This window comes from Bos indicus x Bos taurus, chromosome 22 (genome assembly GCF_003369695.1).
Source record: "Bos indicus x Bos taurus breed Angus x Brahman F1 hybrid chromosome 22, Bos_hybrid_MaternalHap_v2.0, whole genome shotgun sequence".
NCBI classification, from domain to species: Eukaryota; Metazoa; Chordata; class Mammalia; order Artiodactyla; family Bovidae; genus Bos; species Bos indicus x Bos taurus.
The window spans coordinates 15,141,326-15,168,485 of NC_040097.1; the positions used below are offsets into that span (position 1 = coordinate 15,141,326).

The 27,160-nt window shown below is 42.9% G+C and overlaps 1 long non-coding RNA gene across 1 annotated transcript; it reads left to right on the forward strand.

Annotated features, from left to right (window-relative positions):
* Positions 1-677: 677 nt before the first annotated feature.
* On the forward strand, positions 678-25,404 carry LOC113880946. The gene is made up of 3 exons (XR_003507890.1): positions 678-2,722; positions 15,885-16,054; positions 23,786-25,404. It is a non-coding gene; the product is annotated as an uncharacterized LOC113880946 (long non-coding RNA).
* Positions 25,405-27,160: the final 1,756 nt, after the last annotated feature.

Sequence of the window (27,160 nt, forward strand, 5' to 3'; positions counted from 1 at the left end):
GAGAGACACGCACACAGGCTTCATTAATCATGGCTCCCGGGCTCTCGGGCACAGGCTCAGTAGTTGTGGCACACGGGCTTAGTTGCTCCACTGCATATGGGATCTTCCTGGATCAGGGATCAAACCCGTGTCTCCTGCATTGGCTGACAGATTACCACTGAGCTACCAGGGAAGCCCCAATGTGACTATTTAAAATATAAAAACCATTCTTAGTTTGCAGGCCATCCAGAAATAGGCAACAGGTCAGATCTGGCCCACTGACTGTAGTTTGAAAGTCAGTAGGCAAGTTTTGAAATCTAGACTTGTGAGGCAACTTAATGTGAGAAGATAATGTTTTGGAATATTGCAACATTCCCTTTCTTTCTGTTCAAGTAAGGCCACCCTGAGTTCATTGCCTCAGGACAAGATAAGGGAACAGAGAAAGCAATAAGAATTTCTTCCTGGCTTTTGAAATCCGAAAACCTTTTTTTTTTTTTTTTTCAGTTCTTCCCAAGGGCTTCCCAGGTGGCACTAGTGGGAAAGAACTCGCCTGCCAATGCAGGAGACACAAGAGAAGCGAGAAACATGGGTAGATCTCTGAGTCGGGAAGATCCCCTGGAGGAGGGCATGGCAACCCACTCCAGTATTCTTGCCTGGAGGATCCCATGGACAGAGGAGCCTGCTGGACTACAGTCCATGGGGTTGCAAAGAATAGGCCACGACTGAAGCGACTTAGCACTCAGTGTGAGGAGATGTGCGAGGAGGGAACTTCTGGATAATAGTAGATGTGGGAGAAGAAGAGGGATTAGTCTGGTTGGTGAGAGGAAAGGTCTCAGGAGGTGAATGGCAAGCCTGAACATGGGCACACGGATACCAGCCTATCCATGCACTGACAGAAGGGGGACCCGAGGCCGGTTTCTCCATCCTCCCCACCACCATACTATGCTGAGTACCAGTGGAGGGAGAAGAGACTTCAGGGTCCCCAGGCTGATGCACAAGATCTGAGATGATAGACAAGGCAAATGGAGCCTGAGACAGCCTCACAGAGTACCCTCAGACCCACAGACAGAAATATTCCACATCCTTGGATGATAACAAGGAACCAGGGCCAGTAGCCGAAGGAGAGTTAGATGTGATGGGACCTTGCAGATGGCAATCCTGAATACTTAGCAGCAGCCCTGAGGTCCAGGCCAATGATCAGACAAGATGAGGAATGTGGACTCAGGCACCAGCGTGCTCGCAGAAGGCTGATGACTGAAGACCAGACCATGGGGAAGCACCAATAGATGCCACGACAGAGCACAGGGACCAAGGCAGGACCATACAGGCACTCATGCCTCGGTCCTCTGCTGCCTCCCAGAATGTGGCATAGCTCCAAAGTGGGAATCAGATGTTATGTTGCTGCCACTGCGCAGAAATGATTTCATCCAGAAGCTGAGCATGGCTGATGGTTGTTTATAGCTATGTATCTTACATACCAGAGTTTGAAGGATGAGATTCCTAGGCCACTTAAAGTGGCTTGTATTAAAAAAAAGAAAAAGAAAGCTATCATCTGATACGAGATCCAGCTGTGGTACAAACTAACCATGTGTCTTTGATAAACTGTGACCCCACTGGGTCCTGGCTTTCTGATGGGTTAGGAAGGAATAGTCCAGATGGCAAAGAAGTTTCTTCTCTGTGGGCCACATTGGCTACATCAGTAGTTGTTAACTAGTGCCCTGAGTTAAGAGGGTTCTGAAGTTGCATCTAGGTTCTTTTACTGATGGTTTCCATGGGTACAGAGGTAATGGGGAAAGGATCATGGCAGACATGACTCACCTTTCCTACTCCTGCGCAGCTACATGATCTCTGAGGTCCCTTTTAATTCAGAAAGTGAGTTTTCCCAAAGGCCTAACACCCAGGAGTTGGTCCAGAAACTTTTCTTGGGAAAATGTTTTACCAAGAGTCTAGCTGGCCTTGGCAAAAACTGGGCTCAGAGAGATGAAGGAGGCAGCCTTCATGGGACAGAGACCGAGCAGACGCTCACACTCACGAGTCCACACCCCAGACCTGCGGTGAAGCGAGCTGAGCTCTGAACCCAGAGTCGGTCCCTTTGTAGCAGTGAGAGTGTCAAGAAGATCAGATAAGACAGTGAACGGGGAATGAGCTCCAGAACAGCAAGCACTCAGTAACTGCGAACAAAATGGCAGCCTCCCGGAGAGTCCTTTCTGAATGTGAAATTTATAATTCTTAGAACAATGTTTTTGGCTTTCAAAGTACAGAAAGTTCACAGTAAAATACATATATTTTAAAGTAGGTTTTCAACCTTCACATCAGAATTGCCTTAAGGTTTTCTAGAAAGCAGATGGCCAGACTCTGCTTAGACCTAATGAGTCAGACACTCAGGGGCTTAGGTCTAGAAGACATTTGTTACCACAGTTCTGATCCCAACTAGCATTCAAGACTGTCAGTTGAGCAGCCACTTATAACTTCTCCCTGCAGCCCAAACCACAAGGTTCATCCTCTTCACCTCTTCTGGGAGGGCTTCCCTGACCACCCTGTTTAACACAGGAGCCCTACCTGACCCAGCCCTCCTTATCTCCTTTTGATTTTTTTCCATAACACTTTCCATTCATAACATCACCCATGTGTTTGATTTGTCTTTTCTTACCCCATCTGACCCTGAACGTCAGTACTACACAGGCAGGCCTTGCTGCCACGTCCCCAGAGCCTAGACCAGCGCCTGGCACGCCGTGGACACTTGGTAAATATTAATCGAGTGATCTGGGATGCATCCCCTGCTCTTATTTGATTTCAGAGGACCCCAAGAGGGAAGGTTAAAAAGTTGAGAATGGTTGTCTGTGATGGGTTGTGTCATGACATGATTGGAAAAAAACCACTAATCTAGAAATGTTAAGTACTGAGTCCCAGTGATTTTTTAAAAAGGGGGTTAAGAGCCTAGATGTTAATTTTAATCATTGTCTTTATATTTTGACTGTGCTGTCTTCATTGCTGTGTGGGCTTTTCTCTAGCTGTGGCGAGCGGGGCTGCTCTTCCTCGTGCCCAGGCTTCTCGTTGTGGTGGCTTCTCTTGCTGCAGAGCGCAGGCTCTGAGACACGCAGGCTTCAATAGTTGCAGCTCGTGGGCTCATAGTTGCAGCTCTTGGGCTTTAGAGTGCAGGCTCAGCAGTTGTGGTGCACGGGCTTACTTGCTTCAGGGCACATGGAATCTTCCCAGATCAGGGATCAAACCCGTGTCTCCTGCATTGGCAAGTGGATTCTTTACCACTGAGCCACCAGCCACCAGGGAAGCCCCTTCCACTACCCCTCTGTGATCTTTGATATAAAGGAAGCAGTGATTGCCTCGAACCTTGTCCAGCCTTGACCATTTTCTCAACTAAATGGCTACCCAATAGCATTGGTTTTCAGTTTCTTGGTTGGGCAGGGACAAGACCTGGCCTAAATCCAGGAGCAGAGGAAAGCCCAAGGATCCCACTTGTCCAAGTCACTCAGTGTCCTCAGCATCTTCTGGGTCTCCAACCCCGAGCTCTGCTTCCTGCGACACTGGTCTGCCCACTCCCTGGCCAATGCCCTTGACACCCAAGACCACGCCGGGCACCACCCTCTCTGGCCTCCAGAAAATAAGGGTGTGGTTCCAAGCATCTGCAGATGAGGGGGGAGACTGTTATTTAGCAAAAGAGACACATCATTATTTTCTTGAGCCAGGATCATGTTTCATTTAGCTGACTTGGCTCCACATTTAAACAGCATCCCCCAGGCAAATAATACAATTAAGCAAATGGAGAGGAGATTTAGTAACAATAAATTCCACAGAACTGGTCATTCTTTTGTATGCAGTTTTAAAAGGAGGAGAACATTTAGAAGGATCAATCACCCTGAATCTCATGGGCTCAAACATTATATAGAAACTGCTAGTAAAAACTGACTGGGATTTGAAACATACATACACACGCACACACACATGCTTGCACACACACCACAGAAACACACTCATGGGTTAGGCCTAGGCCTACTTTTTTTTTTTTTTACAATCCAATAACTAAAAGACAATTATAAAAATAGGCTTAGGATACACATGGAAGAATGCAGGCCAAAATGGAAAATAAACTACAGAAATGAAACCTCTGAGAGCCAGTCAAGGAGACAGAATTGCCTCTAGGAACTGTGTTAGAACAGATAAAGGATTACAACGGGCACCTAGAGACCTGAATCATCATGTCAGCTCTACCAGGCATATTCTGTATAATGTTAAGCAAGACAATGACTTGTGAATTTCCCTTTCTCTATATATAAAACAACTTTTTGAACCCCATCACCACCATTTTTACCATCCCCAGGCATCATCAGTACTGTTATTTATGTAGTACTTTCATTTAAGTCAACTCTTCTTTATTCGAGTATGTTACACATTGGGGAGGGAAACAAGTATTTATTAAACTGTTTGTCGTGTTTTGCTACAACTTGTACATTTCTCATAATAAATACACTTGCTTAGAAAGGAAATTATTTCACTAATATAAAAGGAAAGCCAGAAATCACTGGTCTTAAAATAGAAGGTAATGACAAAAATAAGTACAATGGACTCCTGCTTTTAGTCATGACAGACTAGTTTGCTTTAGACCAATCTCTTTGCCAAGAACAACTTAAAAATCTGGATAAAATATATAAAATGTAAAAATAAAAACAAAGAACTTCTGTTTGAAGACATTGGGGAGATACTAAGACAGCTAGGCCCTGAAGAACTAAGAGCCAAGAGCCAAGGAAAGAACACTGAAATAAGTCAAGTATTTGAATCACTGTTTTCCTCCAGGCATTGCTGATTTGTAAACTTCATAGGACCCAGAGGCTCAGAAGTCTACAGCCAGTCTCATGATAAAAATTGATGTTCAGGGTCCACCAAAGAGAAGGGCCTGGTAAACACTTCAGACTTCCAACTGGAACCATGAAAGGGCTACACATTAGAAGTGAGAGGGAAGCAGAAATAGTTCAATGCTCATAAAGACTAAAATCCAGTGTTGAGCCCATTCAAACCCAGATGAAAAAAAAAAAAAAAATGATCTACCAGTATTTGAAAAGCGTGCCAGAAGCAAAAGAAAATTTGGTTCCCTCTGGAAGAAAACAACATAATCCAGCATTTCTAGTTGGCTCTTAGTTTGTCATAGTTTGTTTTATGTCCAGCGCTTACCAAAATTTACCAGGTATTCTAAGAGACACAAGCAAATTCCTAAAAACAAAGAGAAAAATCTTATATGTGACTTATCATATATAGATTTCAAAATATCTACAGTTGATAACTTCAAGAAAGAAGATGACAAGATGGAGAATTTCAAGAGAACTAGAATCTTTGAAAAATGCAAGTCTGGAATTGGAATATCTAATAACCCAAAATAAGAATTCAACAGATGAGGTTTATTGACAGATTAGATATTGCAGAAAAGAGAATCTATAAGTTGGAATATATGACAGCAGAAAATATTCAGACTGAGAATGGAAAGCAAAAAAAGAAAAGTATAGTTAATATACAAAAGATATGGGGCTTGGTAAAAATTTCTAACATGTATGTATTTAGAGATCCTGAAGGAGAAACAAGAGAATATTGAACTGAAGTGATATTCAAATGGATAACAGTTGAAAATTTCCCCATGGTTCCCAAAGACGTCAAGCTAAATATTTTTAAAACTTTACAATTTCAAACAGAACAAAGGAGACCACATCTAGGCATATCATGGTAAAACTACTTAAAGACAAAGACAAAAAAAAAAAATCTTGAAACCAGCCAAAGAAAAGAAACATATTACCTCCAAAAGAAAAACAGTAATGATGGAAGCTGAGTTTTAAACAAAAATAATGGAAGCCAAAGAACAATGAAATGACATCTTCAATGTGCTGAAAGCAAAGAATTGTCAACTAGAACTCTATGCTTATTAAAAACATCCTTCAAAATGTGCATGAAATAAAGACATTTTCAAACAAACTAAACCCTAGAGAATTCATATACAACAGAAATGCATTAAAAGAAATACTGCAGAAAATTCTTCGGGGCAGAAGACAATGAGATCAAATGGAGCTATGGAAATGGAGAAAAGAATGAGACAATAGAAAGTACAAATGTGTGGGTGAAACCTAATACATATTAGCTGCATAAAATAATAATACTAACTTACTGTGCCATGTCAAATATATGTAGACCTAAATTAGGTACAGCAGTGACAAGAATAGGGAGAGTAACAGTCAAGACATGGGAACAGCCTAGGTGTCTAACATTACATGTTGCATATATACATGTATAGAGAGTTGACCCTTGAACAACAGGAAGGTTGAGGCACAGACCCCCTCCCCAGCACAGCTGAAAATCTGCATATATAGCTTTACATTAACCCCTCTATATCCAAGCTTCCACATCTGCAGACTCCACTGACTGTGGATGGGGTAGTACTAGAGTCCATATTTGCTGACAAAAGCCCATATACAAGTGGACCTACGCAGTTCCAACTCATGCTGTTCAAGTTGCAACACTTAGAGAAAACATTTTTTCAACTACACGTGGAAGATTTACTTAGATTTACCTTTTTTGGGGCCATAAAGTACATAAAAGCAAATATAAAAGAACTAGAATACTAAGAGCATTTTCGTTTTCTCTTGTTGCTGTAACACATTGCCACAAACTTAATAGCTTAAAACAACACAAATTTATGATCTTACCGTTCTGTCAGTTAGAAGTCAGAAGTGGTGAAAACAAAATTAAGAAAACAGTTCCATTTATAACATCATCAACAAGAATTAAATACGTAGGAGTAAATTTAAAGAGTAGAGAAGTTGTACACTGAACACTACAAAATGTTTTGAAAAGAAGGATCTAAATAAAGGGAAAGACATCTGTGTCCATGGATTAAAATATTTAATATTAAGACTGTAACATTTTCCAAGTTGATCTACAGATTCAATGCAATCCTTATCAAAATTCTAACCATCTCGTTTGCAGAAATGGATATGCTGATCTTAGAATCAATATGGAAATGCAAGGGACCCCAAGCAGCCAAAACAAGCTTGAAAAGAACACTTACAAGTCAATTAAAAAAAAAAGACTGACACCCCCAATAGAAAAATGGGCAGAAGTCTTGACCAGATACTTCAAAAAAAGAATATCCAATCCAGATCAGATCAGTTGCTCAGTCGTGTCCGACTCTTTGCGACCCCATGAATTGCAGCACGCCAGGCCTCCCTGTCCATCACCAATTCCCGGAGTTCACTCAGACTCATGTCCATCGAGTCAGTGATGCCATCCAGCCATCTCATCCTCTGGCGTCCCATTCTCCTCTTGCCCCCAATCCCTCCCAGCATCAGAGTCTTTTCCAATGAGTCAACTCTTCACATGAGGTGGCCAAAGTACTGGAGTTTCATCTTTAGCATCATTCCTTCCAAAGAAATCCCAGGCCTGATCTCCTTTAGAATGGACTGGTTAGATCTCCTTGCAGTCCAAGGGACTCTCAAGAGTCTTCTCCAACACCACACTTCGAAAGCATCAATACTTCAGTGCTCAGCCTTCTTCACAGTCCAACTCTCACATCCATACATGACCACAGGAAAAACCATAGCCTTGACTAGACAAACCTTTGTTGGCAAGGTAGTGTCTCTGCTTTTGAATATGCTATCTAGGTTGGTCATAACTTTCCTTCCAAGGAGTAAGCATCTTTTAATTTCATGGCTGCAGTCACCATCTGCAGTGATTTTGGAGCCCAGAAAAATAAAGTCTGACACTGTTTCCACTGTTTCCCCATCTATTTCCCATGAAGTGATGGGACCGGATGCCATGATCTTCATTTTCTGAATGTTGAGCTTTAAGCCAACTTTTGCACTCTCCACTTTCACCTTCATCAAGAGGCTTTTTAGTTCCTCTTCACTTTCTGCCATAAGGGTGGTGTCATCTGCATATCTGAGGTTATTGATATTTCTCCCAGCAATCTTGATTCCAGCTTGTGTTTCTTCCAGTCCAGCGTTTCTCATGATGTACTCTGCATATAAGTTAAATAAACAGGGTGACAATATACAGCCTTGACCTATTCCTTTTCCTATTTGGAACCAGTTTGTTGTTCCATGTCCAGTTCTAACTGTTGCTTCCTGACAGGCATACAAATTTCTCAAGAGGCAGATCAGGTGGTCTGGTAGTCCCATCTCTTTCAGAATTTTCCACAGTTTATTGTGATCCACACAGTCAAAGGCTTTGGCATAGTCAATAAAGCAGAAATAGATGTTTTTCTGGAACTCTCTTGCTTTTTCCACAATCCAGCGGATGTTGGCAATTTGATCTCTGGTTCCTCTGCCTTTTCTAAAACCAGCTTGAACATCAGGAAGTTCACGGTTCACATACTGCTGAAGCCTGGCTTGGAGGATTTTAAGCATTACCTTACTAGCGTGTGAGATGAGTGCAATTGTGCGGTAGTTTGAGCATTCTTTGGCATTGCCTTTCTTTGGGATTGGAATGAAAACTGACCTTTTCCAGTCCTGTGGCCACTGCTGAGTTTTCCACATTTGCTGGCATATTGAGTGCAGCACTTTCACAGCATCATCTTTCAGGACCTGGAACAGCTCAACTGGAATTCCATCACCTCCACTAGCTTTGTTTGTAGTGTTGCTTTCTAAGGCCCACTTGACTTCACATTCCAGGATGTCTGGCTCTAGGTCAGTGATCACACCATCGTGATTATCTGGGTCATGAAGATCTTTTTTGTACAGTTCTTCTGTGTATTCTTGCCATCTCTTCTTAATATCTTCTGCTTCTCTTAGGTCCATACCATTTCTGTCCTTTATCGAGCCCATCTTTGCATGAAATGTTCCCTTGGTATCTCTAATTTTCTTGAAGAGATCTCTAGTCTTTCCCATTCTGTTGTTTTCCTCTATTTCTTTGCATTGATCGCTGAAGAAGGCTTTCTTATCTCTTCTTGCTATTCTTTGGAACTCTGCATTCAGATGTTTATATCTTTCCTTTTCTCATTTGCTTTTCGCTTCTCTTCTTTTCACAGCTATTTGTAAGGCCTCCCCAGACAGCCATTTTGCTTTTTTGCATTTCTTTTCCATGGGAATGGTCTTGATCCCTGTCTCCTGTACAGTGTCACGAACCTCATTCCATAGCTCATCAGGCACTCTATCTATCAGATCTAGGCCCTTAAATCTATTTCTCACTTGCACTGTATAATCATAAGGGATTTTATTTAGGTCATACCTGAATGGTCTAGTGGTTTTCCCTACTTTCTTCAATTTAAGTCTGAATTTGGCAATAAGGAGTATCCAATCCAAATAACCAATAAACAGGAAAAAAAAAAAAATTACTCCATTCCATTAATCTCGAGAAATGCAAATCTGTCACAATGAGATTTAGCTGCATACCTGGAAGATTGACTGAAAACTGTTTACCTAATAGAAATGCATAGATAGCCAAGAAAATGTTCATTGCAACCTATTGACCAAAGCCTGGAAACAGAGGCCATCCACAATAGAATGGCTTAATAAATTGTGGTGTATTAGCACATGGAGAATCCCAGGGACGGGGGAGCCTGGTGGGCTGCCATCTCTGGGGTCACACAGAGTCAGACACGACTGAAGCGACTTAGCAGCAGCAGCAGCAGCACATGGAATAACATGCAGTAATGGAACAGAATAAATGAGCATGGCGTAAACAACACAGATGAAACTCTGATATGCAATATGACACGGAAGAGGGCAAACATAAAAGAGTTTACACTGAATGATTTCAGTTACATAAATCTCAGAACTGGCAAAGCTTACCTAAGGTATTAAAGTTAAGACAGCGGTCTCCTTTTGTGATGATGTGTTGGGGAGACAGTTATGGAGAAGGGGACTCCTGAGGTGCTTCTGCTACTGTATGTCTTAGTCGGAGCACTGATTGCAAGAGTGTGCCCACTTTCCAAAAACTCAGCAAGCTGTATCCTCACGGGTGCTCTGTGGTATGAATGTACACTTCACTGAAGATGCTTTTTAATTAATAAGAATATCTGCAATCCTCTTAATGCTTTAAGGAATTATTTGAATCAAATGTTAGAGTCATTGGCTGTTCTATACAAATAGAAGTTCAAAAAAAAATAAAAAGAATAAATGTGCGTCCACAGATAAATATATTTAGCGCATTCAAAACCATGTTATTAAATTCCAGTGAGATTCTGTTGCCTGCTATGGCTCTGAGCTCGAGACTTGGTCCCCCTCCATTGAAAAGAGGTGTTTAAGAAGCACTTAAGATTTACCACCAAGCCGAGACTGCTTCTTGATACATAATGAAAATAGGATTGAAAAGGAAATTGCTTTCTCCGAGGGTGATGCAGTAACATTCATTACTATGTGTCATATGAAATCCCTTGGCTAAGTATCAGGGACCTCTGGACGCCATGGGACATACTGGCTTATCTGATCTCAAAGCTGACTCCCGGCTGACCATCTGACTTTCTGATTGAAGACTGCCCCTCAGTGAAAACTACAAATAGTACTACTCTTGGAAATGATTTCAGAAAGGAGGACTGAGTCACATCCATTGGTTACAGGATCTGTGAAGACGCTTAGGCATCTATCTCTACCCCTATGAAATCGTGCCACCTCCATACATCACAGGCCTCACCCTAGGAGGATGGAGCACCATTCCAAGGGCTTCCCTCTCCTGCCCCACATCTGAGTCACCAGCAAAGCCATCAGCTCTCTTTTCAAAGCTCATCTGAAATCCAGCTGTTTCTCACCATCTCCCAAGTCACTGTCATCCCTCGCCCACTGGCCTCTCAGCAGATCTCTCCACTTTCACCTTTGTCCTCCTTCAATCTGTTATCAACAGAGCAGCCCAAGTGAAGTTAGAAAAAGAATTGAAAAAACAAGACTGACACCCCAATAGAAAAATGAGGAGAAGTCTTGACCAGGTACTTCAAAAAAGAATATCCACATGACCATTAAACAGGAAAAAAAAAATGGATACTACGGTCCATTAATTGCCAGACTCAGAGGGTTTTTCTGCTCAAAACCCTCCCATCTCACAGAGCAAAAGCCAACAGATTCACCATGGTCTGTCAGGCGCTCCATGACCCAATAGCCCATTACCTCCCAAACATCTCCTCCTATTGGGCTTCCTGGCTCACTCTGCCCCAGACTCAGAGGTCCCATTGCTGGTTCCCAGGCATGCTAAACATGCTCTCACCTCAGGACCCGGAAACCTGAGGTTCCCTGTGTCCAGAACACTCTGCCTCCAACATCCCTTGGCCCACTGCCTCACCTACTCCCTTTATTAATCAATCCGCCTCTTATGCCAAGTTGCACTCCCCTCAACACTGCCAAGCCCTGTTCCCTGCTTTTGTTTTTGCTTAATATTCACCACCATCTAATATTCTCTCTGTTTGTCTGCTTCCCTTATTTAGACCTTGTTGCTCCCCTCTCTAACCAGGGGATTTTTCAGTAAGGAAAGCAGACTCAAGTTTAAGAGAAAGTTAGACTTGAATTTGAAGAGACTAGCCCTTCTTTTAGCTTTAGAGTGGGAACTGTGCTGTTGGTAGTGGTACACTGGAGAGCCAAAGCTCCTTTCTCTCTTGTTGGGCTGATAAAGCCGAAAAGATAGTCTAGCTGCTGACATGAAGTTCCTGTTTACCCTTCGAGTCATGACATTCTGCCCAGTTCCTCCCTTCCAATTCCGGAGGCTCGCTGATTTACTGGGGGTGGAGAAACCTTTGCTCTGTTGCTCCCTCAGGGTGGGAGAGTACAGTTGTTCACTCAGCAAATACTTATCAATTACGACTTATGTGCCAGACAGTGAGCTACATGCCAAGAACACGTGTCAAGGATCCAACATTGGCTTTGCCTGAGTGATGCTCGGAATCCAAAGAGCAGAGGGAAGCTGATGTCTGAGCACTCTGGTTAGACCTGCAGATGCATAAGACACATTACTTCTTCTGGGTCCTGACAGATACCAGCTTGTCGCCAGTAATTTGTAGGTAGTAAGCTATTCAAATTTGCAATCATTCAGTCTTTATTTATAGCTGAGAGTGATTTAAAGGTTGTGCCTATGATGTCACTTTCACTCTCTGATGTATTTCTTAATGGAGAGAAAAGAAAGTATAAGAAATTAAATATAAGGCAGGGAGGGCCCAAAAAGTGAGTGTGTCATGCCCAAGGTCATGAGATCATCAGGCTGCAGACTGGAAACAGGGTGAGAACCTCTGCTATAAGATATTCTTTCCCTCAATTCCCTTGTTCAGTTTCTCTTGTCCAAATTCACAGGTGGCAGTAAGAAGGCAGCTGTCACTGCTGGGCACTGGTACATGCAGGGACCGTGACAGGCACTTGGATTAACTCATTTAACCCTCACACAACAGAGGGGTTCCCTCATAGCTCAGTTGGTAAAGAATCTGGCTGCAGTGCAGGAGACCCCAGTTCAATTCCTGAGTCGGGAAGATCCGCTGGAGAAGGGATAGGCTACTCACTCCAGTATTCTTGAGCTTCCCTTATGGTTCGGTGGGTAAAGAATCCGCCTGTAATGCAGGAAACCTGGGTTTGATCCCTGGGTTGGGAAGATCCCCTGGAGAAGGGAAAGGCTACCCATTCCAGTATTCTGGCCTGGAGAATTCCATGGACTGTATAGTCCATGGGGTTGCAAAGAGTCGGACATGACTGAGCGACTTTCACTTCAATAGAGGGGTATTAGTTTTTTTTTTCTTTCCATATTACTGAGATATAATTAACCTATGACACTGTGTAAATTTAAGGCGTATATTGACTTGACTTATATTGTGAGAATCATTACCACAATGTTCAGTTAACATCCATCATCCCATTCAAATACCAAAACAGAAAGTTTTTTCCCTTGTGATAAAAACTTTCAGGATCTACTCTCTTAGCATTTGAAAAATATACCACACAGCGGTGTTACCTGTAGCCATCATGAGGTACTTTATATCCTCGGTTGTGTATATTTCAATTATCCTAAAACTGGAATTTTGTACCTTTTGATCACTTGTATCCAATTCCTTCCCCATTTCCCGCCCCATTCCTGGGAAATCACAAATCGGATCCCTTTTTCTATGAGTTTGGGTGTTTGCAGGTTTTTTTTTTTCAGATTCCACATATAAGTGAGCTCTCACAGTATCTGTCCTCCTCTCTCTGACTTAATTCACTTAGCATAATGTCCTCAAGGTCCTTCCAGCTGTAACAAGGGTGCCAGGATTTTCTTCTTTTTTAAGCTTGAGTAGTATTCCGAGGTATAGTCATTGAATCCTACTTTTCAGATGCAGAAATTGACACTGGGGTTCATGGTAAATACATTACTCAAGGTTATACAGAAGGCAAGAGACAGATTTGGAATTCAAACCCAGATTCATTTGATAACAAAAACCTGTGAATAAAAATCCTTAGCATGCGTGCGTGCTAAGTTGCTTCAGTCATGTCTGGCTCTTTGCGACCCTGTGGACTGTAGCCCACCAGGCTTCTCTGTCCATTGGATTCTCCAGGCAGGAATATTGGGGTGGGTGCCATGCCCTCCTTCAGGAGATCTTCCTGAGCCAGGGATCAAGCCCGTATCTCCTGCATTGGCAGGTGGGTTCCTTACCACTAGCACCATCTGGGAAGCCCCTCCTTTTGGCATACATCTTTGCAAATCCAGTTGGAAGTCTTTGGAACCTGACTTTCATTTGAAGAGAGATTTGATGCATTTGTGAACAAATGTGATTCAACCAAGAACTAATTAAGTGAAATAAGGGATGTACAGTGGGTGAGCCAGGACCTAACTCACATTAAGAGCTAGATTTTAGTCAACACATCATCAGCCTTTTCCATCACATTTGCTCCTCCTCCCTTCCTTCCTGCATTCATTTATACCTTAAAACAACTGCCATCTGTTCTTGTTCATGACCCTTCTGGCTGCCTGGACAATTTTGTTGAATGAGGCTGGGCTCCCCTAAGCATGTGTCATGAACAGTGGATGAGCTGGCTGGGGGCTGGCTGGTCTAGGATGGCCCTAGCCACGTGTCTAGAGCATGGCTGGGTTTCAGTTTTTGGGTAACAACCATCCGGCTCGCCCGGGTTTGTCCACGTGGTCGCAGCAGTGTGGCAAGAGAACGAATGGAAGCAAGTAAGGCATCTTGGGGTCTGGCCCGCTCCTGTTTCAGTACAAATTATAGTCAGTCCAGATGTGGGGGATGGAGAAATAGAATCCTGTCTCGTAATGGGCAGGGCTGAAAAGTCACATCTCCACGGATGCCTCACATTTGCTCATACTCTCTGTTCTCCCTATGGACTGAGGGACCTCCTCGGGCAGAAGAATTTCCTGCATCCGAACAGGGCTGCACTCAGGTTCAGGCCATTGTTTAACATCAATGATTCTTTCTGATCCTCTGATTCAGGTTGGTAGTATTTTGTTCCCTGAAAATGGGAGCCCGCCCACAATATCTTTTCCTAGAGGAGTTTCCACTCTTACCCTTTTATTTGTTAAGTAGTCTGTTAAATTAATCTGGGTCCAACAGCTATGAGTAAGTACGGCATCCAGAGCTACAGGGTCCATTCACCGAGGGAGCTGTGCAGAGTCACACTTTACCTGAATCCCATGGCTGTGGACCTGCCATGAACCTGGCCAAAGGTGACCTTTTGTAGCCGTGTTTTCTGCTGCTGCCCCACAGGCACCTTCCTTCTGTGCCTACCACGACATTTCTGTGCTCCTCATTTTTATACATGCTGTTCCTGCTGCCTGGAATACATGCCCACCCCTTCCTCTTGGTCTGGTGAAGCCTCTGAATCCTTTATAACCCAGACTACGTCCCATGCCATCACTCAACAAATATGTACTGATCTGCCAGGTCCGAGACACAGGGGGACTGAAAACAGACTCAGCCCCTTCTCCTCGTGGAATTACCGTCACACTTGTGTGAAACACCATTTCCAAGTCCCTGCCTCTGCTTTTTTCCCACAGGCATGAGTGTGTATGTGTCTGTGCACACACATGTTCACACGTGACTGCATGTGTGCATACACATGTGTGTACACATATTCACATGCGTGTATACACACATGCACACATACCTTTTACAGCACAGATGTATACTGGATTCTACTGATTGGTGAATTCTTCTCTTTCATCAAACCAAGTTCTTTACACTCAGGGATCACACCTCATTATTCCATTTTATAATTAAATCACCCAGTCTTTCCTTATAGTAGAAATCCAAAAGAACATTAGCTGAACAGACAAATGACTGACTGTCAGAAGGAAAAGTTGCTCTTGGAAGAGTGTTTAGCTCAATGTCTTAATCTTGCCAATGAAAAGATGAAAACCCGGGCAATTAAACTACTTACTGCCACTACACTGCCTTTATATAAGGAGCAATGCAGTCCCCCAACTTCAGGGTCAAAAGGGGGACAGTTGTATATTTTAAACAAAGTTTCTGGTTTTAAGAAAATTTACTTTGCATTTTATACAAATTTCAAGTGGGCGAAATACAGTACATCAAAAGTGATTTAAGAAATTTGGCTTTTGAGCCAGACAGATTTGGAAGAAAATTCTGGAACTGTTTGACCTCAGGCAAGTTAATTTTACCTCCTAGTCTCACTTTTCTTATTTATAAAATGGAGCTGCCCATCAGCTCCTGCCCCAGACATGTTGGGAAGATTTACAAAGCACGAGGCTTAATCCGCAAAAAATGTGTAATATACATAAGCTCTCATTTTATCATTATTAGTTTGCTATTAATTTAAATGATGCCTGGAAAACAGCATTAGCTAAATGTTTAAAGGTTCAAGTCTAACCATAATTATATTCAAGAGATGTCCATAATGGTTGCTATCTTAAATCAGCTACAACCAATCTCTCTTTAGTTTAAAAAAAAAAACAAAACTTTTTCATCAGAAATTCAGATGCAGTATGACATTTTCCCACAGGATTTACCTACAGGAATTAAAGCATTAGCAAGGTCCTGTGCACGAGGAAATGAATGCATACCACAGCATGATGGCAAGCCCGGGATCGCAAGGAGAGTGATTCACATGCCGTTACTGAACTAGTAGAACCTGCTTTTAATGGCCAGAAGATGTTCATTTCCTGAGGCTCGGTTAGTACAAATACTGAACAGTCCTTTTTTCCATGCATAAAAATGGAAATGTAAAGGTTAGAATGCTATGGTTAAGAATGGTTTTAAACAATATTTTATGGCATCTGAAGGCAACCCTTTTATCTTTTACATCTTCACGTTTTATTGTCTGGGCTTTTACGAGCTGTGTGCTTGAACTAGACCCAAATCCTGGGTGCCACACTCAAAATCATATGGTACATCTGTTTCTCTGACCAAGGACGTGGTGGGATTCTGCATATCAAAATCGTCCTCCCGCCACACACTCACATTCAGTGGAAAAAATGGAAAATGTTGCATCCATGCCCTCTCTCAACAGGGGCAGTTCTGTTCACATCCCATGGGGGCAGGGGGCAGGACAGAGCCACAGTCAACAGGGGGACCTCAAATTGACTGGAGCTTCTCTTTGGACATCTATTTCCCTGGAGAATCTTCAAGACTGGTTAAGGTCCCCGCCTTGTGTGGACCTGGAACCTGGCTGGCACTCTCTGAACAAACAGAAATGCCCCATCATTATTTCAGAAATCAAGCAAGTGCCTTTTAGCCTTTTTCCAAATATGGGGTGGATTTTTTTTTAAATAAAAACATGATTTAACTATTTTACATTAGTAGAAAGTCAAGGGAAACTTGTGTGTTGTAACAAGAACCACAGTGATAGGAGTTCTGCTGTTGTTTGTGGAACTAAGTGAACTCTGTCTGGCCGAAGCTATATTCCCTTCTAAAAGGAGTGTGTATTTATAAAAACGTTGTGCCAGAAGTTAAGTGAGAGCCACCGTCTGTGTCTCGCACCTGCCCACTTCAGTGATGTTATCCAGAATTCACCCAAGCTATACTGTGATAGCTGAGTGGAATGCAAGACGCAAGGAGGCAGAGAAGGCGAGTGGAACCCCCTCGAACAGCGTGGTTGGCATGGAGGGCACATCGAAAGATGTGGTTGGAATTATACTGGCAAGGCATGTTAGGGTGAAACTCTGAAGGGGTTTGAATGTCAAGCAAACAAAAATAAAGGTGTCTAGGATTAACACGCTAAACACTAGAGGGCCGTTGATGTTTTTGAGAGGATCAGTTGCTGGAGTTCCCTGGGGCTGGGCTGCTCCTGCCGTTCTTAACTCACTGGGGGTTCTCGCCCTCCCCTGTGAACAGCGAGCATGAGCCCTGCCACCAGGTTCAACTACGCCTCCTGAGTTGGCCACCCATGTCGCCGGCGGTATATTTTCAGATTCTCTTGTTCTCAAGTTCACCAGACTCCCTGTTGTTACCCTCTGCTGCTTCTACATTGATGCTGATGCATGGGAGTCTTGTGGTTTGGAACGGTTTATCCTCCGTCTCTCCATTTGGGCGTTCGTAGGAATACCCTGGTTTGGAGGAGGCAGTTGCGATGTTTGGTAAATGTTGACCGTTGGTGTGTGGTTTTGCTGCTCAGCTGTCCTTTTTGTATGTAGGAATTTGGAAAGATTATAGAAGATGCATCCATGTACCCAGAACCTAGAATTGTGTTTCGTTTTATGGTAGAAATGGGGCAACTTCTGGTCTCCCCTTGAATAGAATGGGGGTAATGAGAAAATGCATGGTGAGACAGTACATTTTACAAAATATATTCAAAGAACAAGGAGCTCAGATCTAGAGGTGACCTTGAGGGTAGCCTTGGAGAAAGAAACAGAGGTGTCATGAGGGCTTTGGACCTTCTCAAAAGGTGCACAGGCTGCCATCTGGCTTCGTGCAGTCAGGCGTGCTTGGGCCATTGCGAATGTCTCTTTGGTGATGAGTGGCAGGGTGGTCTCTTCTTGCCATACTCTCTCCTTGGGACATCCCAGAATCTCCAGGTGAGAGTTTAAGTTCAGTTTTGATGACCTCTTCATAGGGAGGAGGTCAAGACGTGAAGACCAAGGATGTGTGAAAAAATACGACAGAAATGGGAGTTGAGAAGCAGCACCTTACTACTCGTGGAATGAATTCCACCGGGTGAAGGTGGTCCCGTGGGTCATACTGACTTGGGACGAAGCCCTCACATGGAAATGCAGGGAGGAAATGTTCCCTCCTAAGGGAACACACGCATAACGTATGTGTGCGTGCATGCTAAGTCACTGCAGTCGTGTCTGACTCTTTGTGACCTCGTGGACTGTAGCCCACCAGCGATGTTCATGGGATTCTCCAGACCAGAATACTGGAGTGGGCTGCCATGCCCTCCTCCTTGGGGTCTTCCCAACCCAGGGAATGAACCCATGTCTCTTAAGTCTGCTGTATTGGCAGGGGGATTCTTCACCACTAGCACCATGTGGGCAGCCCCCTAACATATGAGATAAATGCTCAGCACCTGTTCCTCCCCTGGAATTCCAGGCCCTGGAATGGGCGCCTCAAATCCTCCTTGGCTATCTGTAATGAAAACCTCTCCAGGACATGAAACAAGTTTCTCTCTTTCCCTCAGTCATGGAGCAAATCCAGGGAAATTTCAAAACCTCAAAGCATGAGAGAAACCCTGTGTGAGACACCCTCCCCATCATACCCCTGACCTGAGACAGAAAGACAATGGCAGGGAAGTAAAATAACGCACAGGAAGCAGAGCTCTGGCCTCACGGCAGGCCACACACACAGCTCAGAGAGGGACGCACAGTTCCTGGACAGGTGGCCTGACACCAGGAGATGAGACACATTTGAGGCAGAGCAGCAGAGGGACAGAGGACTTTTTCAGCCAGGATCCTTATCTCAGACTGCCTCCAAAGCCGGTCCTGACAAAATCAGGACGTGTACAAAGTACCATTGGGTTGTTCCTCATTTTACCCTGTTTAAGCCCCACCGCCTCTCCACATTGATGTCCCTCTCCTGTTGACCTCAGGAATCCAGTGACCTTGAGCCTTAAGGGAGTAAAAGAACATTAACTGTAAAACCAGGGATGTTGGACACGTTCCTTGACTTCTCTGAGACTTAGGTCCCTCATCTAAATAGACATAATAATTTATCTTTGCTATGAACCCAACAAGATACATCCATACACACTCCCAGTTTTTGCCTGTGGCATCCGTACAGTTAGCATCTCCTTTCACACTCAGCAGCATCCCAACCGGAGAATAAATTCTATGGTTACTCTATAAGGCTCCTGACACAAAGCCTGATAAGAAGAGGCAGTCAGCCATCTTCAGTCCTTGCCTATCCAACATGCTTTCAGAACCCTCCGTCCCATTAAAGTGTAAATGTTTGCCAGTGTTTAAATATTATCCCTGCTGGAAATCTTAAACTAAAAAGAAGTATCTCCTGTGGCAAAATCTCAGTGGCCAGTTTGTGAGCTGGGAAGATACTGGGGGAGGGGGAGGGGGGCCCTCGCACCTCCTGTGCATAAGACTGACCCCCAGTGGCCATCCAGAGCTTTGTGACTATTCTTAAGGCTTAACTGTCACCCACAAACTCACCACCAAAAAGTTATAGCAGAGATGGCTCAACACCATCAGAGGGTCGGGGTCTGAGCCTAACAGCGAGTCTCCCAGACAAACACTCCATCCTCCAGGTGGTTCAGAGGCTTCACTCCGAAAAAGCGCTGATGCACCCGACCCTCTGGTGCATACACCTGAAATCCTCCAGGATGTCAGTGTCAACCCTGGGGATGAGGGATTAGTAGAGGTGAGAAAACCGTGCCTTACGAAGCCAGCGGAACACATTTTAAAATACTAAATTAACAGTAACTCCACAGCTATTTTAGTACAATCATTAAACATGGGAACATCTACTATTGTCAGGGCCCTGGAGGCATGGCGATCCCTAGTGGGTCAGCAAGATGGCCAGGATCGTAAGGTCGAGGCAGGCAGGAGAGGCTTGCAGTTTATGTGGAGACCAGAAAATTCCCCAACCAGTGCGGAATGCTGTAGCCAAGTTTAAAAATCCCCCACCCAGGCGCTACTTTTCCCCTTAAAAAAATGAATGTTTTATTGTTTATATAATATATGTTTATCATCATATAATTGGAGGGCATATGTAAATTAAAAGCCGTGAAATGCTAACCCTAATGCCACCAACTAAATGTAACCACTTTTTTGGCAATTTTCTATCAACACTTACTTTCTCTATCCTTAGTTATCTTTATTCCTTCCTTTTGACCCATGGAAGGTAAAATTTTAAACATTTATTTCTTCTGATTACGAAAGTAATACATTTATTGTAGAAGAGGTGAAACACATTCCAAACCCAAAGAATAGAATACAGGCCATTCACAAGTTGCCAGGCAGATAATACTAGTGATGTTCTGAAATGAACAGTTGTTTAAAACTACAAAATACACATTAAAACAATAAAATGTAATAGCTGAATAATTTTAAACATACCTCTAACGATGAATAGAATGGGAAAGACTAGACCTCTGACAGTGAATAGAATGGGAAAGACCAGCTGCTGCTGCTAAATCGCTTCAGTTGTGTCCGTTGCTGTGTGACCCCATAGACGGCAGCCCACCAGGTTCCTCTGTCCCTGGGATTCTCCAGGCAAGAACGTTGGAGTGGGTTGCCATTTCCTTCTCCAATGCATGAAAGTGAAAAGTGAAAGTGAAGTCGCTCAGTCCTGTCTGACTCTTATCGACCCCATGGACTGCAGCCTACCAGCCTCCTCCATCCATGGGATTTTCCAGGCAAGAGTACTGGAGTGTGGTGCCATATCCTTCTCCCAGGAAAGTTAGAGATACCAAGGGAACATTTTATGCAAAGATGGGCACAATAAAGGAGAGAAATTGTAGGGACTTAACAGAAGCAGAAGAGATTAAGAAGAGGTGGCAAGAATACACAGAAGAACTGTACAAAAAAGATCTTCATGATCCAGATAACCACGATGGTGTGATCACTCACCTAGAGCCAGACATCCTGGAATGTGAAGTCAAGTGGGCCTTAGATGGCATCACTACAAACAAAGCTAGTGGAGGCAATGGAATACCAGCTGAGCTATTTCAAATCTCCAAAGATGATGCTGTTAAAGTGCTGCACTCAATGTGCCAGCAAATGTGGAAAACTCAGCAGTGGCCACAGGACTGGAAAAGGTCAGTTTTCATTCCAATCCCAAAGAAAGGCAATGAAAAGAATGTTCAAACTGCCGCACAATTGCACTCATCTCACATGCTAGCAAAGTAACGCTCAAAATTCTCCAAGTCAGGCTTCAACATTACATGAACCGTGAACTTCCAGATGTTCAAGTTGGATTTAGAAAAGGCAGAGGAATCAGAAATCAAATTGCCAACATCTGTTGGATCATTGAAAGAGCTACAGAGTTCCAGAAAAACATCTACTTCTGCTTTATTGACTATGCCAAAGCCTTTGACTGTGTGGTTCGCAACAAACTGTGGAAAATTCCTAAAGAGATGAGAATACCAGACCACCTGACCTGCCTCTTGAGAAACCTGTATGCAGGTCAGGAAGCAACAGTTAGAACTGGACATGGAACAACAGACTAGTTCCAAATCAGGAAAGGAGTACCTTAAGGCTGTATATTGTCACTCTGCTTATTTAACTTCTATGCAGAGTACATCATGCAAAATGCCAGGCTGGATTAAGCACAAGCTGGACTCAAGATTGCCGGGAGAAATATCAATAACCTCAGAAATGCAGAAGACACCACCCTTATGGCAGAAAGTGAAGAGGAATTAAAAAGCCTCTTGATGAAAGTGAAAGAGGAAAGTGAAAAAGCTGGCTTAAAACTCAACATTCAGAAAACTAAGATCATCGCATCCGGTCCCATCATTTCATGGTAAGTAGATGGGGAAACAGTAGAAACAGTGAGAGACTATATTTTGGGGGCTCCAAAATCACTGCAGATGGTGAGTGCAGTCTTGAAATCAAAAGATGCTTGCTCCTTAGAAGAAAAGTTATGACCAACTTAGCATATTAAAAAACCAGAGACATTACTTTGCCAACAAAGGTCCATCTAGTCAAAGCTATGGTTTTTCCAGTAGTCATGTATGGATGTGAGAGTTGGACCACAAAGAAAGCTGAACACGGAAGAACTGATGCTTTTGAACTGTGGTGTTGGAGAAGACTCTTGAGAGTCCCTTGGACTGCAAGGAAATGAAACCAGTCAATCCCAAAGGAAATCAGTCCTGAATATTCATTGGAAGTACTGATGCTGAAGCTGAAACTCCAATACTTTGGCCACCTGATGCGAAAACTGATTTATTTTAAAAGACCCTGATGCTGGGAAAGATTGAAGGCAGGAGCAGAAAGAGACGACATAGGATGAGATGGTTGGGTGGCGTCACTGACTCGGTGGACATGAGTTTGAGCAAGCTCCAGGAGTTGGTGATGAACAGGAAGCCTAGTGTGCTGCAGTCCATGGGGTCACAAAGAGTCAGACACCACTGAGTGACTGAACTGAACAGTGAATAAATGATTTAGTAATTGCAGAAAAATTATAAATACCATTTTGCTGCTAGGATGGTGGTAGGAACCCAAGAAAATAATCTCTCTAATCTCTTGGTTTTCATTTATCCACTTAATAGATTATGTAAAGCTTCTCTTAATGAAATTTCTTCTTAGACATGATTTCTAATGTCTATATAGCATACCATAAATAGATATAAAATTATTCCATCCTCTTGAAGTTTAGTTTGTATCTTTGTCTTTTATTTGTTTGTTATTTGCAATTTGTTCACTTAATATTTCTTTGTCAAATGCCCACTGTGTGCCATAAACTGTCTAGGTTCTGATGATACTAAAAACAAAATAGAGGTGTCTATTCACTTCAAGCAGATTTCTCTATACACATCTTAAATTATTTCCTTAAATCCATTTTTAGAAGTAGAAACATTGGACTAAAAGGCCAAACAGATTTAATATATATTCCCACAAGTGCTGTATAAAAGTGCCTTTCCTCTCACAAATAATGACTTTTAATAACTTTTGAGCTCAGGAGAAAGACAGTAATTTGTAGGAAGCAAGCAGGTGACGTTCTGGAAGGCATGCAACACTTAAAATCTATTAGGAATAAATAAAGAAACTCCTTATTAATCATAACATAATAAAGAAGACATGGCTAAGCACCCAACTCCAGAGCCAGAGTGTTGTAATCCTGGTTCTGCTACCCACTAGGGAGTGGCTTTGGAAAAGGTTTTTATCCTTTCTGTGCCTCAGTTTCCTCTTCTGTAAAATGGGGATAAAAATACTACCTACCTCAGAGGGCTGTCGTGGTGACTAGGTGAGTTAAGAACACATAAAGCTCTGAGCACAGTGCTTGGGGTTTCTTAAGTGCTTGTGTGAGTTGGGCTTCCATCATGGCCCAGCGGTTTAAAAAAAAAAAAAATCTGCCTGCAATTCAGGAGCCTCAGGAGACACGGGTTTGATCCTAGGCTTGGGAAGATCCCCTGGAGGAGGAAATGGCAACCCACTCCAGTATTCTTGCCTGGGAAATCCCATGGACAGAGGAGCTGGTGGGGCTACAGTCCATGGAGTCGCAAAGAATCAGACACAACTGAAGTGACTGATCACGCATGTGATTTTTAAAAACTAAAGTCTAATCTAAATCACCTTCCATACAGCATGACTGTTAGGTAAGGCAAAGTAAATCTAGTTCTCCAGTTTCTAAAGAACTTGTTGATCCAAAAGAATGATAAAATAATACCAAAAAATTGATTTGAACCCTAACAGAGCTTGAGTTCCCTCCCTTCCATCACTTTTCTATGTAGCCCAGTTCTTCACTCAGGTCTCAAGGCAACACCACAGAACATTTTCTTTTTTTTTTTTTTTTCCACAGAACATTTTCTACTCCCCAGTCTGAATACAACAATCTCTCCACTGGCGCCAAGAAACACAGAGCTCCGTGGGCGAAATACCCTGCCTGGGGCTCTTATTCTGAAGAAAAGCTCAAAGATCAATTGTCTAAAGCTCTCAGTGCCATTCGCTTGTACGAAAGTGCCAAAATCTGGAGAGACATGGCATTTTGAGTTATGGGACCAACTACCCAAAGAAGGCAGATTTCAACGGGAGCTATAGCTGTGAATTCTGACATCTGTTCGCTAGTGATTAATGACATCAGGGAAAACAAGCCAGCAGGCACTGATGTTAAGAGAGAAAGCTATTTTAAACACCCCCATTCTAATTAAATATTTCTTCTTATAACACTCGGAACCTAAAAATAGGTTTGATCTGTCCATTGGGGGCCACTTTGAGTTGACAGGAGAAGTTTAATTAGATTGCCTCAAACAGGAATGTTATTCTCCAAGGTTTTTGATACTGCCGGTAACTCTGGGGCTGAGGTCTGGGGGGTGTGTGTGTGTGAGTGTGTGTGTGTGTGTGTGTGTGTGTGTGTGTGCGTGCGCGCATAGTGGGTGCCTAGTAAAGTAGAAGGTAGTATTTTCTGACATCAGAGGAGGCTAGAAGGAAGGCATGTGTGTGCTTGGTGTATTAGGTCTTTAACAATCTAGCAGTAAGGGATAATAAATATATTTAACCCTTTAATATGGAAAAAGTTTCATATGCTTAGGCTCCAGTTCAACACAGAGGCAACAGCGGTGTGCATAGCAAAATACCTGACGAATGAAGACAAAGTGTACACGTCTCCTCTTGACTGATTTCATATCAATTTAGTCAGCTGGCTGGTAGGTCACTGGTTACACCACTGGACACTTGGCAACGTAGGCTGTTAAGTTTGAACAGTTCCGCTGATGAACACAGAGAAGGCCTCCAGTGTCTTGCTGCTTAGAACTCTCTTTCCTCCTCCGTCTGTATCTCTTCATGTTCACTCAGTTATCCAATATTCAGTCAGCTTTTACCAAGCATCTGATAGGTGCTCACAAAGGGTGACTAAGCCAGACAGCGTCCCTGCCCTAATGGTAATGCAAGTGCAGGAAACCCTCCAAACACTGTGTGACTCTTAATTCCTGGAAGTAGAACTGCTGAGTTTGGAACTTCGGGTAAATGTAGCCACGAGGCCTCACCAAGAGCCCACCAAGCACTCACTCTCGTTCTTTTTCACAGTTGCCAGTTTGACAGGCAGAACATTGCATCTCAGGGTTGTTTTGTGGGTTTTTTAAATTACTAATAAGAGTAAACATTTTTTTCAAATATTTGTTGGCTAGTTGAACTTACTTTGTGAGTCATCTGCTTATGGTCTTTATTCATTTTTCTACCAACAGCCTTATGTATACAGCTCTACATAGTTACTCCACAGTTTTCGGTTGTGGTTTTTCTCTCCTCAATGATTATATACTTGTATAAATTAAAGAAATTAAACATGCTTAATATCACTGACCATCAAAGAAATACAAATCAAAACCACAGTGAGCTATCGCCTTACACCTGTTAGAATGGCTTTTCAGAAGGACAAGATAACAAATGCTAGCAAGGATATGGTGGTAAAAAAAAAAAAAAAAAGGCAACCCACCTACCGGTGCAGGGGACATCACAGACGTGGGTTCAATCCCTCGGAAGATCCGCTGGAGGAGGAAATGGCAACTCCCTCCAGTATTCTTGCCTGGAGAATCCCATGGACAGAGGACCCTGGCAGGCTACAGCCTATAGGGTTGCAGAGTCGGACACAACTGACCTAGCATGCACGCACGCATTTGGAGAAAAGGGAACCCCTTTGCACTGCTGGTGGGAATGCAAACTGCAGCCACTATGGAAAACAGCATAGAAGTTCCTTGAGAAATTAAAATAGAATTACTATATGATTCAGCAATCCCGCTGCTGGGTGTATATCCCAAAGAAACAAAGCATTATGTTAAAGAGATAGCTGTACACTCCCATGTTCATTGCAGCATCATTCAAAATCACCAAGATATGAAAACAACCAGAGTGTCCATCAACAGGTGATGGACCAAGAAAAAGTTTTATATGTACATATCTTATGCATAAATATATTTAAGATAAATAATCTTATATGTAAATACATATAACATTTTTTATATTTATGTATATAAAATGTATATATAACATTTTTATATAAGATGTATTTTTATCTTATATATATTTAGATTAGATCAGATCAGTTCAGTCGCTCAGTCGTGTCCAGCTCTTTGCGACCCCATGAATCGCAGCATGCCAGGCCTCCCTGTCCAACATCAACTCCTGGAGTTCACTGAGACTCACGTCCATTGAGTCAGTGATGCCATCCAGCCATCTCATCCTCTGTCGTCCCCTTCTCCTCCTGCCCCCAATCCCTCCCAGCATCAGAGTCTTTTCCAATGAGTCAACTCTTCGCATGAGGTGGCCAAAGTACTGGAGTTTCAGCTTTAGCATCATTCGTTCCAAAGAAATCCCAGGGCTGATCTCCTTCAGAATGGACTGGTTGGATCTCCTTGCAGTCCAAGGGACTCTCAAGAGTCTTCTCCAACACCACAGTTCAAAAGCATCAATTCTTCGGCGCATATACACACACATATATATATCTGTGTGTGTCTATATGTGTGTATATGGAATATTCAGCACTGAAAAATAAATCTTGTCATTTGCAACAATATGGATGAAAATGGAGGGTATTATACTAGGTGATGTAAACCAGACAGAGAAAGACAAAATCTGCATATCATTTATATGAAATCTAAAAAAAGAGAAAGAGAGTATAAAAGTCATCATCAGGGTCTAGGAGCTGGGGAAATAAGGAGAAATTGGTAAAAACTTACAAGATGTCCATCAGCAGATGAATGGATAAGAAAGCTATGGTACATATACACAATGGAGTATTACTCAGCCATTAAAAAGAATACATTTGAATCAGTTCTAATGAGGTGGATGAAACTGGAGCCTATTATACAGAGTGAAGTAAGCCAGAAAGAAAAACACCAATACAGTATGCTAACACATATATATGGAATTTAGAAAGATGGTAACAATAACCCTGTATACGAGACAGCAAAAAAGACACTGATGTATAGAACAGTCTTTTGGACTCTGTGGGAGAGGGAGAGGGAGAGGGTGGGATGATTTGGGAGAATGGCACTGAAATATGTATATCATATATGAAACGAGTCGCCAGTCCAGGTTCGATGCACGATACTGGATGCTTGGGGCTGGTGCACTGGGATGACCCAGAGGGATGGTACAGGGAGGGAGGAAGGAGGAGGGTTCAGGATGGGGAACACATGTATACCTGTGGTGGATTCATTTCAATATATGGCAAAACCAATAC